This window comes from Pseudophryne corroboree, unplaced genomic scaffold (genome assembly GCF_028390025.1).
Source record: "Pseudophryne corroboree isolate aPseCor3 unplaced genomic scaffold, aPseCor3.hap2 scaffold_1021, whole genome shotgun sequence".
Classification (NCBI taxonomy): Eukaryota; Metazoa; Chordata; class Amphibia; order Anura; family Myobatrachidae; genus Pseudophryne; species Pseudophryne corroboree.
This window is the reverse complement of record NW_026967648.1, coordinates 37,664-49,920: the sequence shown is the minus strand read 5'-3', so window position 1 is coordinate 49,920 and position 12,257 is coordinate 37,664. Positions and strand designations below refer to the sequence as shown.

The following is a 12,257-nucleotide window of genomic DNA, read 5'->3' as shown; positions in this document are numbered from 1 at the left end:
CGTGATCATAAAAAATGGTATAGGCTCCTGCTGGTGCAGACTGTATGTGCGCGCAGGAAGCCGCCACCATTTTTGTGATCACAGCGGCTGAATGTGATGTCATACAGCCGCTGTGACCACGCCCCCTGTGTCTCCTCCGTTGCAGACCCCATTTTGAAGCCTTGCCCCCGCACCGCTCCATCCCTGACTTGGAAATGGAGTGTTGCTGACCCACCTCTCCCCCCCTTCCCCGCCCCGATTGACAGGCAGAGGCGATCACATTCTCTGCGGGGTGCCGCAGAAAATGCAGGCACATGCGTATGCTCTTAGCAATTTTTGCAGTTGGATCGCTTATTGTGATTGCAATCCAACCTGAATCAGGCCCTATTACCTATCACAATGCGCTGCGGGCAGTACAAAATTGGGTTAATATAGGAGAAAAACCCCCAGACCAGTGCTCCTTAACTGTACCTGGTGGCTAGTGGAGCGGCTGCCCAGTAATCAGTGTCCACCGCAGTGCGCACACGGCCCACCCCCTACGGCCTCGCTCCCCTTCATCAGCGGCCTTGTGATCCGGAAGGGTGGTGTGTGTGTGACTGACCTTAGGATGAAACCGGAGCCTCCGCTGCAGTGACCCAGCAACCAGGGCACGGGAGTATATAGCGCCGCTGGGAGTGATGAAGCTGCAGTAAAGATGTCTATTAGACCTAGCCTGCTGCAGCCCTTGTAGATTCTCATAAAACAAGTTCTTCTTTTCTTGTCAAAATTAATAGCTAAGAATAGGCTGCCTGAGGCAGGCCCCTGTTAATTGGCCTGCTACTGAAGGCACCAACTACAAACTGAGCTCCCTGTTCATGGAAGCGGGGTTATAGAGGAGAATGCACTGAGCTTCTTGGGAACAGTCAAAAGCTTTGAGCCGGTTGGTGCCTCAGATCAAGATCCTACTCTACACCCCAATGTGAATCCTTGTGGAGTCCAGTGTACCCCACAGAAGAAATTAATGTGTCACACCCATTGGCAGCAACCTTAGAATAGCTGCTGACGGGCACAATTGAGAAAGGAAGGGGGGGGGGGGACATTTGAATCCAGCACATAGATGCAATTCAAATATGTAATTTGTACCTTCCTATTTTAAAATATAATGGATGAACCTCACCCTGTGAGAACAATCTTCATGATCAAGAGATCTAATATGTAAAATAAGTATGAGTTGGGATAGGGCTGGGGAGGGTGGCAGCTCGGGCAGCCCCTCCCCCGTCAAGTTAAGGAGATTCAACTGAGGAAGCACAAGGGAACTCTCGTCTGGGGACAACAACTGCAGGGAGACCACATCTTTTCAGATGAACATGGGAGGGCGGAAGGCTGCCTAATACTGAAGCACCATCAAATATCAAACCATATCCAACAACTAGTGCAAGCATTCCTGGGGGAAGGTCTGCAGCAGACGGATTTGCATACGGTGATGTCATCCAAGCAGTGGGCCAAAGTTGGCTGGAACCCTCATCTGCATATAAAAAGAGAAAAGGGGCATGCAGGGCATGGCGGCCTTTTGCAGTGCTTGGATGACCCCTAGTTCGCATTAAACACCCCCACCCTCCTTTGGTGTGGGGCTCATGTTGGCCATGCCCCATCCCCTGAAGCATTCATGCTGATTTCTTGCAGCAGCTGGGCACTGTAACAGCTCCAGAGCTGCTCTGTAAGGCAAGTAAAAGGGTGTGGGCCCTGCAGCACCACCTGTAGTTCGCATTGTGCGTTGGAAGGCACAAAGTAAGCAGACGGGAGGAGAAGTCAGGATAGTACACAAGGGCATCCTTTTCTCTTAGTCCGTAGAGGATGCTGGGGTCACATTAAGAACCATGGGGTATAGACGGGATCCGCAAGAGACATGGGCACTTTAAGACTTTCAAAGGGTGTGAACTGGCTCCTCCCTCTATGCCCCTCCTCCAGACTCCAGTTATAGGAACTGTGCCCAGGGAGACGGACATTTCGAGGAAAGGATTTATTGTTAAACTAAGGTGAGCATCTTACCAGCTCACACCTTAAGCATGCCGCAGAACGTGGCATTCAACAGAACACAAGCCAACGGCATGAACAATTGCAGCAAAAAGCTGACCAGAACCGTAACACAACATGTGTATAACCACAAGTAATAACTGCAGACACAGTATGGACTGGGACGGGTGCCCAGCATCCTCTACGTACTAAGAGAAAAGGATTTACCGGTAGGTATTAAAATCCTATTTTCTCATACGACCTAGAGGATGCTGGGGTCACATTAAGAACCATGGGGTTATACCAAAGCTCTTGAACGGGTGGGAGAGTGCGTACGACTCTGCAGCACCGAATGACCCAACTTGAGGTTATCATCAGCCAAGGTATCAAACTTGTAAAACTTAGCAAAAGTGTTTACTAAATAGCTGCTCGGCAAAGTTGCAATGCCGAGACTCCCCGACCAGCTGCCCAGGATGAACCCACCTTTCTAGTAGAATGGGTCTTCACCTAATTCAGTAACGGCAATCCTGCCGTGGAATGAGCATGCTGAATCTTACCACAGATCCAGCGCATAATGGTCTGCATGGAAGCAGGACACCCAATCATGTTGGGAGCATACAGGACAAACAGAGCCTCTGTTTTCCTAATCTGAACCGTTCTGGTGACATAAATTTTCAAAGTTCTGACCACAGCCAGAGACTTTGACTCAACGAAGGTGTCAGTGGCCAAAGGCACCATGTGGAAAGATGAACCACCTTCGGCAGAAATTGTTGACGTGTCCTCAATTCTGCTCTATCTTCATGAAAGATCAAATAAAGGCTCTTGTGATACTGCATGGTTTGTACTGTTTTCCATGTGCTCCCAGATCTTTCAAGCAAGTAGCATGGTCAAGAAAGTTCTGTTTGAAAAGAAACAAACATTTACTGTCATTGTTATGCAAATAAACTTACATTAAAGCTAACAAGAAAGCACACTCGTTCTGTCTTTAAACTGATAAAAGAAACCCCAATAATATGGGGCATGCAAAAATTGAGATAAAACTCAGTTTTGCTCCTCTCCACGGAAATCTTTAATAAAAGGCGAAATATTTGTTAGTTCTGAAGAGAAACCAGAGCATGACCAAGATTCCACCTGTCGCCTGAGTGCCATGCCAGCAGTTCTCATTCAGCTCAAAGTGAGCACCCAATTTGAATGAAAGAAAGCAGATTTCTCACCAGGCTTCCCCTTGCTATAAACATGGTTTGTACTCTTTTCCATGTGCTCCCAGATCTTTCAAACAATTAGTGTGGTCAAGAAAGTTCTGTTTGAAAAGAAACAAACATTTACTGTCATTTCTATGCAAATGAGCTTACATTAAAGCACACTCGTTCTATCTTTAAACCAATAAAATAAAACCCCAATAAGATGGGGCATGCAAAAATTGAGATAAAACTCAGTTTTGCTCCTCTCCACGGAAATCTTTAGTAAAAGGCGAAAGATTTGTTCGTTCTGAAGAGAAACCACAGCATGACCAAGATTCTACCTGTCGCCTGAGTGCCATGCCAGCAGTCCTCATTCAGCTCAAAGTGAGCACCCAATTTGAAAGAAAGAAAGCAGATTTCTCACCAGGCTTCCCCTTGCTATAAACATGGTTTGTACTCTTTTCCATGTGCTCCCAGATCTTTCAAGCAATTAGTATAGTCAAGAAAGTTCTGTTTGAAAAGAAACAAACATTTACTGTCATTTCTACGCAAATGAGCTTACATTAAAGCACACTCGTTCTATCTTTAAACTGATAAAAGAAACCCCAATAAGACGGGGCATGCAAAAATTGAGATAAAACTCAGTTTTGCTCCTCTCCACGGAAATCTTTAGTAAAAGGCAAAAGATTTGTTCGTTCTGAAGAGAAACCAGAGCATGACCAAGATTCCACCTGTCGCCTGAGTGCCATGCCAGCAGTCCTCATTCAGCTCAAAGTGAGCACCCAATTTGAAAGAAAGAAAGCAGATTTCTCACCAGGCTTCCCCTTGCTATAAGCATGGTTTGTACTCTTTTCCATGTGCTCCCAGATCTTTCAAGCAATTAGTATGGTCAAGAAAGTTCTGCTTGAAAAGAAACAGACATTTATTGTCATTGTTATGCAAATAAACTTACATTAAAGCTAACAAGAAAGCACACTCGTTCTGTCTTTAATCCGATAAAAGAAACCCCAATAATATGGGGCATGCAAAAATTGAGATAAAACTCAGTTTTGCTCCTCTCCACGGAAATCTTTAGTAAAAGGCGAAAGATTTGTTCGTTCTGAAGAGAAACCAGAGCATGACCAAGATTCCACCTGTCGCCTGAGTGCCGTGCCAGCAGTCCTCATTCAGATCAAAGTGAGCGCCCAATTTGAAAGAAAGCAGATTTCTCACCTGTCTTCTCCTTGCTATAAGCATGGTTTGTACTGTATTCCATGTGCTCCCAGATCTTTCAAGCAAGTAGCATGGTCAAGAAAGTTCTGTTTGAAAAGAAACAAACATTTACTGTCATTTCTATGCAAATGAGCTTACATTAAAGCACACTCATTCTATCTTTAAACCGATAAAAGAAACCCCAAAAACATGGGGCATGCAAAAATTGAGATAAAACTCGGTTTTGCTCCTCTCCACGGAAATCTTTAGTAAAAGGCAAAAGATTTGTTCGTTCTGAAGAGAAACCAGAGCATGACCAAGATTTTTATCTGAAAATATGTGTTCTCCCTGCAGTTGTTGTCCCCAGATGAGAGTTCCCTTGTGCTGCCTCAGTTGAATCTCCTTTACTTGACAGGGGGATGCTCGAGCAGCGACCCTCCCCAGCTCTAGCCCAACTCCTACTTACCTGCCAGGTGAGATACTATGATCATGAAGGTGCTTCTCCCAGGGCAAGGCTCACCCATTGCACTCTGGGTGTGCTGCTTCTGCGATTTCCCCAAATGTGGGAAACTTGACTGCATAATTTGTGTTTCCCCTGGTCGGCTCTCGTATAATTCAGATCTCTTTGTCTCAGGTCTCTCTCCAGCCTAGTTTGCTGTCTGTTTCTACTTCTCTTTTCTTGAGCCGCTCCCTTCTATGCCCTTGCGCACTATCCTGACTTCTCCCGTCTGCTTACTTCGTGCCTTCCAACGCACAATGCAAACTACAGGTAGTGCTGCAGGACCCACACCCTTTTACTTGCCTTACAGAGCGTCTCTGGAGCAGTTACAGTGCCCAGCTGCTGCAAGAAATCAGCTTGAATGCTTCAGGGGCTGGGGAATAGCCAACATGAGCCCCACACCGAAGGAGGGTGGAGGTGTGTAATGCGAACTAGGGGTCATCCAAGCGCCGCAAAAGGCCGCCATGCCCTGCACGCCCCTTGTCTCTTTTCATATGCAGACGAGGGTTGAAGCCAACTTTGACCCACTGTTTGGATGACATCACCATATGCAAATCCATCTGCTGCAGGCCTTCCCCCAGGAATGCTTGCACTAGTTGTTGCATTTGGTTTGTTGTTTGGGGGTGCTTCAGTATTAGGCAGCCTTCTGCCCTCCCATGTTCATCTGAAAATATGTGTTCTCCCTGCAGTTGTTGTCCCCAGATGAGAGTTCCCTTGTGCTGCCTCAGTTGAATCTCCTTTACTTGACAGAGATGTGCCTGAGCAGCGGCCCTCCCCAGCCCTATCCCAAATCATACTTATTTTGCATAGGCGATACCATGGTCATGAAGATTGTTCTCCCAGGGTGAGGTTCATTCATTTCATTCTGGGTATGCTGACCCCTGTGATTTCCCCAAATGTGGGAAACTCGACTGCATTATTTGTGGTAGTGGGGGACTGTGTTTGTGCTTTCCTCTGGTCAGCTCTGGTAAAAATCAGATTTCTTTATCTCAGATCTTCCTCTAGCCTTGTTCTTCTTTCGAGAGTTCCCTTGTGCTGCCTCAGTTGGATCTCTTTCACTTGACAGGGGGGTGCCCGAGCAGCGACCCTCCCCAGCTCTAGCCAAACTCCTACTTACCTGCCAGGTGAGATACTATGATCATGAAGGTGCTTCTCCCAGGGCAAGGCTCACCCATTGCACTCTGGTTGTGCTGCCCCTGTGATTTCCCCAAATGTGGGAAACTTGACTGCATAATTTGTGTTTCCCTTGGTCGGCTCTCGTATAATTCAGATCTCTTTGTCTCAGGTCTCTCTCCAGCCTAGTTTGCTGTCTGTTTCCACTTCTCTTTTCTTGAGCCGCTCCCTTCTATGCCCTTGCGCACTATCCTGACTTCTCCCGTCTGCTTACTTCGTGCCTTCCAACGCACAATGCAAACTACAGGTAGTGCTGCAGGGCCCACACCCTTTTACTTGCTTTACAGAGCAGCTCTGGAGCAGTTACAGTGCCCAGCTGCTGCAAGAAATCAGCTTGAATGCTTCAGGGGCTGGGGCATGGCCAACATGAGCCCCACATCGAAGGAGGGTGGAGGTGTGTAATGCGAACTAGGGGTCATCCAAGCGCCGCAAAAGGCCGCCATGCCCTGCACGCCCCTTTTCTCTTTTCATATGCAGACGAGGGTTGAAGCCAACTTTGACCCACTGCTTGGATGGCATCACCATATGCAAATCCATCTGCTGCAGGCCTTCCCCCAGGAATGCTTGCACTAGTTGTTGCATTTGGTTTGTTGTTTGGGGGTGCTTCAGTATTAGGCAGCCTTCTTCCCTCCCATGTTCATCTGAAAATATGTGTTCTCCCTGCAGTTGTTGTCCCCAGATGAGAGTTCCCTTGTGCTGCCTCAGTTGAATCTCCTTTACTTGACAGAGATGTGCCTGAGCAGCGGCCCTCCCCAGCCCTATCCCAAATCATACTTATTTTGCATAGGAGAGACCATGGTCTTGAAGATTGTTCTCCCAGGGTGAGGTTCATTCATTGCATTCTGGGTATGCTGACCCCTGTGATTTCCCCAAATGTGGGAAACTCAACTGCATTATTTGTGGTAGTGGGGGACTGTGTTTGTGCTTTCCTCTGGTCAGCTCTGGTAAAAGTCAGATTTCTTTGTTTCAGTTCTTCCTCTAGCCTTGTTCTTCTTTCGAGAGTTCCCTTGTGCTGCCTCAGTTGGATCTCCTTCACTTGACAGGGGGGTGCCCGAGCAGCGACCCTCCCCAGCTCTAGCCCAACTTCTACTTACCTGCCAGGTGAGATACTATAATCATGAAGGTGCTTCTCCCAGGGCAAGGCTCACCCATTGCACTCTGGATGTGCTGCCCCTGCGATTTCCCCAAATGTGGGAAACTTGACTGCATAATTTGTGTTTCCCCTGGTCGGCTCTCGTATAATTCAGATCTCTTTGTCTCAGGTCTCTCTCCAGCCTAGTTTGCTGTCTGTTTCCACTTCTCTTTTCTTAAGCCGCTCCATTCTATGGCCTTGCGCACTATCCTTACTTCTCCCGTCTGCTTACTTTGTGCCTTCCAATGCACAATGCAAACTACAGGTAGTGCTGCACGGCCCACACCCTTTTACTTGCCGTACAGAGCAGCTCTGGAGCTGTTACAGTGCCCAGCTACTGCAAGAAATCAGCTTGAATGCTTCAGGGGCTGGGGCATAGCCAACATGAGCCCCACACCAAAGGAGGGTGGAGGTGTTTAATGCGAACTAGGGGTCATCCAAGCGCCGCAAAAGGCCGCCATGCCCTGCACGCCCCTTTTCTCTTTTCATATGCAGACGAGGGTTGAAGCCAACTTTGACCCACTGCTTGGATGACATCACCATATGCAAATCCATCTGCTGCAGGCCTTCCCCCAGGAATGCTTGCACTAGTTGTTGCATTTGGTTTGTTGTTTGGGGGTGCTTCAGTATTAGGCAGCCTTCTGCCCTCCCATGTTCATCTGAAAATATGTGTTCTCCCTGCAGTTGTTGTCCCCAGATGAGAGTTCCCTTATGCTGCCTCAGTTGAATCTCCTTTACTTGACAGAGATGTGCCTGAGCAGCGGCCCTCCCCAGCCCTATCCCAAATCATACTTATTTTGCATAGGAGATACCATGGTCATGAAGATTATTCTCCCAGTGTGAGGTTCATTCATTGCATTCTGGGTATGCTGACCCCTGTGATTTCCCCAAATGTGTGAAACTCGACAGCATTATTTGTGGTAGTGGGGGACTGTGTTTGTGTTTTCCTCTGGTCAGCTCAGGTAAAAGTCAGATTTCTTTGTCTCAGATCTTCCTCTAGCCTTGTTCTTCTTTCGAGAATTCCCTTGTGCTGCCTCAGTTGGATCTCCTTCACTTGACAGGGGGGTACCCGAGCAGCGACCCTCCCCAGCTCTAGCCCAACTCCTACTTACCTGCCAGGTGAGATACTATGATCACGTAGGTGCTTCTCCCAGGGCAAGGCTCACCCATTGCACTCTGGGTGTGCTGCTCCTGCGATTTCCCCAAATGTGGGAAACTTGACTGCATAATTTGTGTTTCCCCTGGTCGGCTCTCGTATAATTCAGATCTCTTTGTCTCAGGTCTCTCTCCAGCCTAGTTTTCTGTCTGTTTCCACTTCTCTATTCTTAAGTGCCTTCCAATGCACAATGCAAACTACAGGTAGTGCTGCAGGGCCCACACCCTTTTACTTGCCGTACAGAGCAGCTCTGGAGCTGTTACAGTGCCCAGCTGCTGCAAGAAATCAGCTTGAATGCTTCAGGGGCTGGGGCATAGCCAACATGAGCCCCACACCGAAGGAGGGTGGGGGCGTTTAATGCGAACTAAGGGTCATCCAAGCGCCGCAAAAGGCCGCCATGCCCTGCATACCCCTTTTCTCTTTTCATATGCAGATGAGGGTTCCAGCCAACTTTGGCCCACTGCTTGGATGACATCACCGTATGCAAATCCGTCTTCTGCAGAACTTCCCCCAGGAATGCTTGTACTAGTTGTTGCATTTGGTTTGTTGTTTGGGGGTGCTTCAGTATTAGGCAGCCTTCTGCCCTCCCATGTTCATCTGAAAATATGTGTTCTCCCTGCAGTTGTTGTCCCCAGATGGGAGTTCCCTTGTGCTGCCTCAGTTGAATCTCCTTTACTTGACAGAGATGTGCCTGAGCAGCGGCCCTCCCCAGCCCTATCCCAAATCATACTTATTTTGCATAGGAGATACCATGGTCATGAAGATTGTTCTCCGAGGGTGAGGTTCATTCATTGCATTTTGGGTATGCTGACCCCTGTGATTTCCCCAAATGTGGGAAACTCGACTGCATTATTTGTGGTAGTGGGGAACTGTGTTTGTGCTTTCCTCTGGTCAGCTCTGGTAAAAGTCAGATTTCTTTGTCTCAGATCTTCCTCTAGCCTTGTTCTTCTTTCGAGAGTTCCCTTGTGCTGCCTCAGTTGGATCTCCTTCACTTGACAGGGGGTGCCCGAGCAGCAATCCTCCACAGCTCTAGCCCAACTCCTACTTACCTGCCAGGTGAGATACTATGATCTTCACTGTTAGGGCAATCAGGATGTGGAATTCCCTGCCAGGGAAGGTGGTAATGGCGGACTCTGTAATTGGATTTAAAAAAAGAATGGATACATTTCTGAATGAAAAAGCTATCCAAGGTTATAATACTTAAAATATCAACATGGTTAATCCGGGGGTAACATGAGTTATAGTAGCTAACTAGTCATAAAACATTATTCAGCAAGTATGTAGAATCATCACAACTTAAAACAGGTTGAACACGATGGGCAATTTGCCTCTATTCAACCTCAAAAACTATGTTACTATATGTTACTATATTACTATGTTACTGTAGTATACAGAACACCACAATGTAATGAGCAGTGATAGTGAGCACTGATGAGGATACTAGAACTGACACTGAGCAGCAAGATGCAGCACTGGACTATTAGTAATGTACTGTAGTATGCTGAGCACCACAATGCAGCACAAGACAATGAGCAGTGATACTGAGCACTGATGAGGATACTACTGAGAACTGACACTGAGCAGGAGAGACACACTACTAGTATTACTGAGCAGCAATAAGTAACCACTGATACTGAGCACTGATATTGAGATTTCCACTGAGAGAACATAGCCACGTCCTCTCCGCTCTCTCTTCAATGCACGAGTAAAAATGGCGGCAACGCGCAGCTCTTTATATGGAATCCGAATCTCGCGAGAATCCGACAGCGGGATGATGACATTTTCCCTTGTTCAGGTTTTCCGAGTCAGGCGGGAACAACCGAGCCTGCCTCGGACCAGTGTAAACCACGTGGAGTTCGTCGGGAATTCGGTTCTCGGAGAACCGAACCCGCTCCTCTATATATACTATATTACTATGTTACTGTAGTATACAGAACACCACAATGCAATGAGCAGTGATAGTGAGCACTGATGAGGATACTAGAACTGACACTGAGCAGCAAGATGCAGCACTGGACTATTAGTAATGTACTGTAGTATGCTGAGCACCACAATGCAGCACAAGACAATGAGCAGTGATACTGAGCACTGATGAGGATACTACTGAGAACTGACACTGAGCAGGAGAGACACACTACTAGTATTACTGAGCAGCAATAAGTAACCACTGATACTGAGCACTGATATTGAGATTTCCACTGAGAGAACATAGCCACGTCCTCTCCGCTCTCTCTTCAATGCACGAGTAAAAATGGCAGCAACGCGCAGCTCTTTATATGGAATCCGAATCTCACGAGAATCTGACAGCGGGATGATGACATTTTCCCTTGTTCAGGTTTTCCGAGTCAGGCGGGAACAACCGAGCCTGCCTCGGACCAGTGTAAACCACGTGGAGTTCGTGGGGAATTCGGTTCTCGGAGAACCGAACCCGCTCCTCTCTACCTTATACCCATCAATTTTTTTTATTTTCAATCTAAGCCCCTGCAGTTTTCTGTAAGCATCTGCTTCGCTATGATGATCAACAAGTCACAAGGGCAAACACTCAGGGCTTGAGGCGTAGATCTTAGGACCAGCTGCTACAAGCATGGCAGAGGTGTCACTATCACTGGTGACACCCAGAGAGGTGGCGAGGGAGATTGTAATGCAGTGCGCGCAGATAAACAGCGCAATGGTAAAAAGGAGGCATGGTTTCATAGGTAGGGGCGTGGCCTGGTGGCCTGAATCTACATTTTGTTGCTCCGGGTGTCCCGGGGGTTGGGGGCTGCACCCGGGGACTAGTGTGTGAGCGGTGCTGGCTCCTGCACAGTGACAGGGCATGGCCACCCAGCATGACGCCTCCCTTCTTGACCATGCTGTAATTGCAGTCGCACTGCAGTTCAGCGTGATCATAAAAAATGGTGTAGGCTCCTGCTGGTGCAGACTGTAGAGAAAAGCTGCTGTGACCACGCCCCCTGTGTCTCCTCCGTTGCAGACCCCATTTTGAAGCCTTGCCCCCGGACTAAGAGAAAAGAATGCCCTTGCGCACTATCCTGACTTCTCCTCCCGTCTGCTTAATTTGTGCCTTCCAACGCACAATGCGAACAACAGGTGGTGCTGCAGGGCCCATACCCTTTTACTTGCCTTACAGAACAGCTCTGGAGCTGTTACAGTGCCCAGCTGCTGCAAGAAATCAGCTTGAATGCATCAGGGGATGGGGCATGGCCAACATGAGCCCCACACCAAAGGAGGGTGGGGGTGTTTAATGCGAACTAGGGGTCATCCAAGCACTGCAAAAGGCCGCCATGCCCTGCATGCCCCTTTTCTCTTTTCATATGCAGATGAGGGTTCCAGTCAACTTTGGCCCACTGCTTGGATAACATCACCGTATGCAAATCCGTCTGCTGCAGACCTTCCCCCAGGAGTGCTTGTACTAGTTGTTGCATATGGGCCCTCATTCCGAGTCGTTCGCTCTGTAAATTTCATCGCATCGCAGTGAAATTCTGCTTAGTACGCATGCGCAATATTCGCACTGCGACTGCGCCAAGTAATTTTACAATGAAGAAAGTATTTTTACTCACGGCTTTTTCTTCGCTCCGGCGATCGTAATGTGATTGACAGGAAATGGGTGTTACTGGGCGGAAACAGGCCGTTTTATGGGCGTGTGGGAAAAAACGCTACAGTTTCCGGAAAAAAAGCAGGAGTGGCCGGAGAAACGGGGGAGTGTCTGGGCGAACTCTGGGAGTGTTTGTGACGTCAAACCAGGAACGACAAGCACTGAACTGATCGCAGATGCCGAGTAAGTCTGAAGCTACTCTGAAACTGCTAAGTAGTTTGTAATCGCAATATTGCGAATACATCGGTCGCAATTTTAAGAAGCTAAGATTCACTCCCAGTAGGCGGCGGCTTAGCGTGTGTAACTCTGCTAAAATCGCCTTGCGAGCGATCAACTCGGAATGAGGGCCATGGTTTGATATT

At 47.9% G+C, this 12,257-nt stretch overlaps 13 non-coding genes across 13 annotated transcripts; 8 read left to right on the top strand and 5 right to left on the bottom strand.

Annotated features, from left to right (window-relative positions):
* Nucleotides 1-2,972: 2,972 nt before the first annotated feature.
* LOC134987913 (U5 spliceosomal RNA) lies at nt 2,973-3,088 on the bottom strand. The gene has a single exon (XR_010193457.1). It is a non-coding gene; the product is annotated as a U5 spliceosomal RNA (small nuclear RNA).
* Nucleotides 3,089-3,363: 275 nt separating this feature from the next.
* LOC134987902 (U5 spliceosomal RNA) lies at nt 3,364-3,479 on the bottom strand. Its single transcript, XR_010193447.1, has one exon. It is a non-coding gene; the product is annotated as a U5 spliceosomal RNA (small nuclear RNA).
* A 274-nt stretch (nt 3,480-3,753) lies between these two features.
* On the bottom strand, nt 3,754-3,869 carry LOC134987895 (U5 spliceosomal RNA). The gene has a single exon (XR_010193439.1). It is a non-coding gene; the product is annotated as a U5 spliceosomal RNA (small nuclear RNA).
* A 286-nt stretch (nt 3,870-4,155) lies between these two features.
* On the bottom strand, nt 4,156-4,271 carry LOC134987891 (U5 spliceosomal RNA). The gene has a single exon (XR_010193435.1). It is a non-coding gene; the product is annotated as a U5 spliceosomal RNA (small nuclear RNA).
* A 270-nt stretch (nt 4,272-4,541) lies between these two features.
* Nucleotides 4,542-4,657, bottom strand: LOC134987896 (U5 spliceosomal RNA). The gene has a single exon (XR_010193440.1). It is a non-coding gene; the product is annotated as a U5 spliceosomal RNA (small nuclear RNA).
* A 144-nt stretch (nt 4,658-4,801) lies between these two features.
* Nucleotides 4,802-4,964, top strand: LOC134987846 (U1 spliceosomal RNA). Its single transcript, XR_010193402.1, has one exon. It is a non-coding gene; the product is annotated as a U1 spliceosomal RNA (small nuclear RNA).
* Nucleotides 4,965-5,635: 671 nt separating this feature from the next.
* LOC134987967 (U1 spliceosomal RNA) lies at nt 5,636-5,799 on the top strand. The gene has a single exon (XR_010193509.1). It is a non-coding gene; the product is annotated as a U1 spliceosomal RNA (small nuclear RNA).
* Nucleotides 5,800-5,951: 152 nt separating this feature from the next.
* Nucleotides 5,952-6,114, top strand: LOC134987868 (U1 spliceosomal RNA). The gene has a single exon (XR_010193415.1). It is a non-coding gene; the product is annotated as a U1 spliceosomal RNA (small nuclear RNA).
* Nucleotides 6,115-6,785: 671 nt separating this feature from the next.
* On the top strand, nt 6,786-6,949 carry LOC134987937 (U1 spliceosomal RNA). Its single transcript, XR_010193480.1, has one exon. It is a non-coding gene; the product is annotated as a U1 spliceosomal RNA (small nuclear RNA).
* A 152-nt stretch (nt 6,950-7,101) lies between these two features.
* Nucleotides 7,102-7,264, top strand: LOC134987866 (U1 spliceosomal RNA). The gene has a single exon (XR_010193413.1). It is a non-coding gene; the product is annotated as a U1 spliceosomal RNA (small nuclear RNA).
* Nucleotides 7,265-7,935: 671 nt separating this feature from the next.
* LOC134987821 (U1 spliceosomal RNA) lies at nt 7,936-8,099 on the top strand. Its single transcript, XR_010193390.1, has one exon. It is a non-coding gene; the product is annotated as a U1 spliceosomal RNA (small nuclear RNA).
* Nucleotides 8,100-8,251: 152 nt separating this feature from the next.
* LOC134987852 (U1 spliceosomal RNA) lies at nt 8,252-8,414 on the top strand. Its single transcript, XR_010193407.1, has one exon. It is a non-coding gene; the product is annotated as a U1 spliceosomal RNA (small nuclear RNA).
* A 615-nt stretch (nt 8,415-9,029) lies between these two features.
* LOC134987946 (U1 spliceosomal RNA) lies at nt 9,030-9,193 on the top strand. Its single transcript, XR_010193488.1, has one exon. It is a non-coding gene; the product is annotated as a U1 spliceosomal RNA (small nuclear RNA).
* Nucleotides 9,194-12,257: the final 3,064 nt, after the last annotated feature.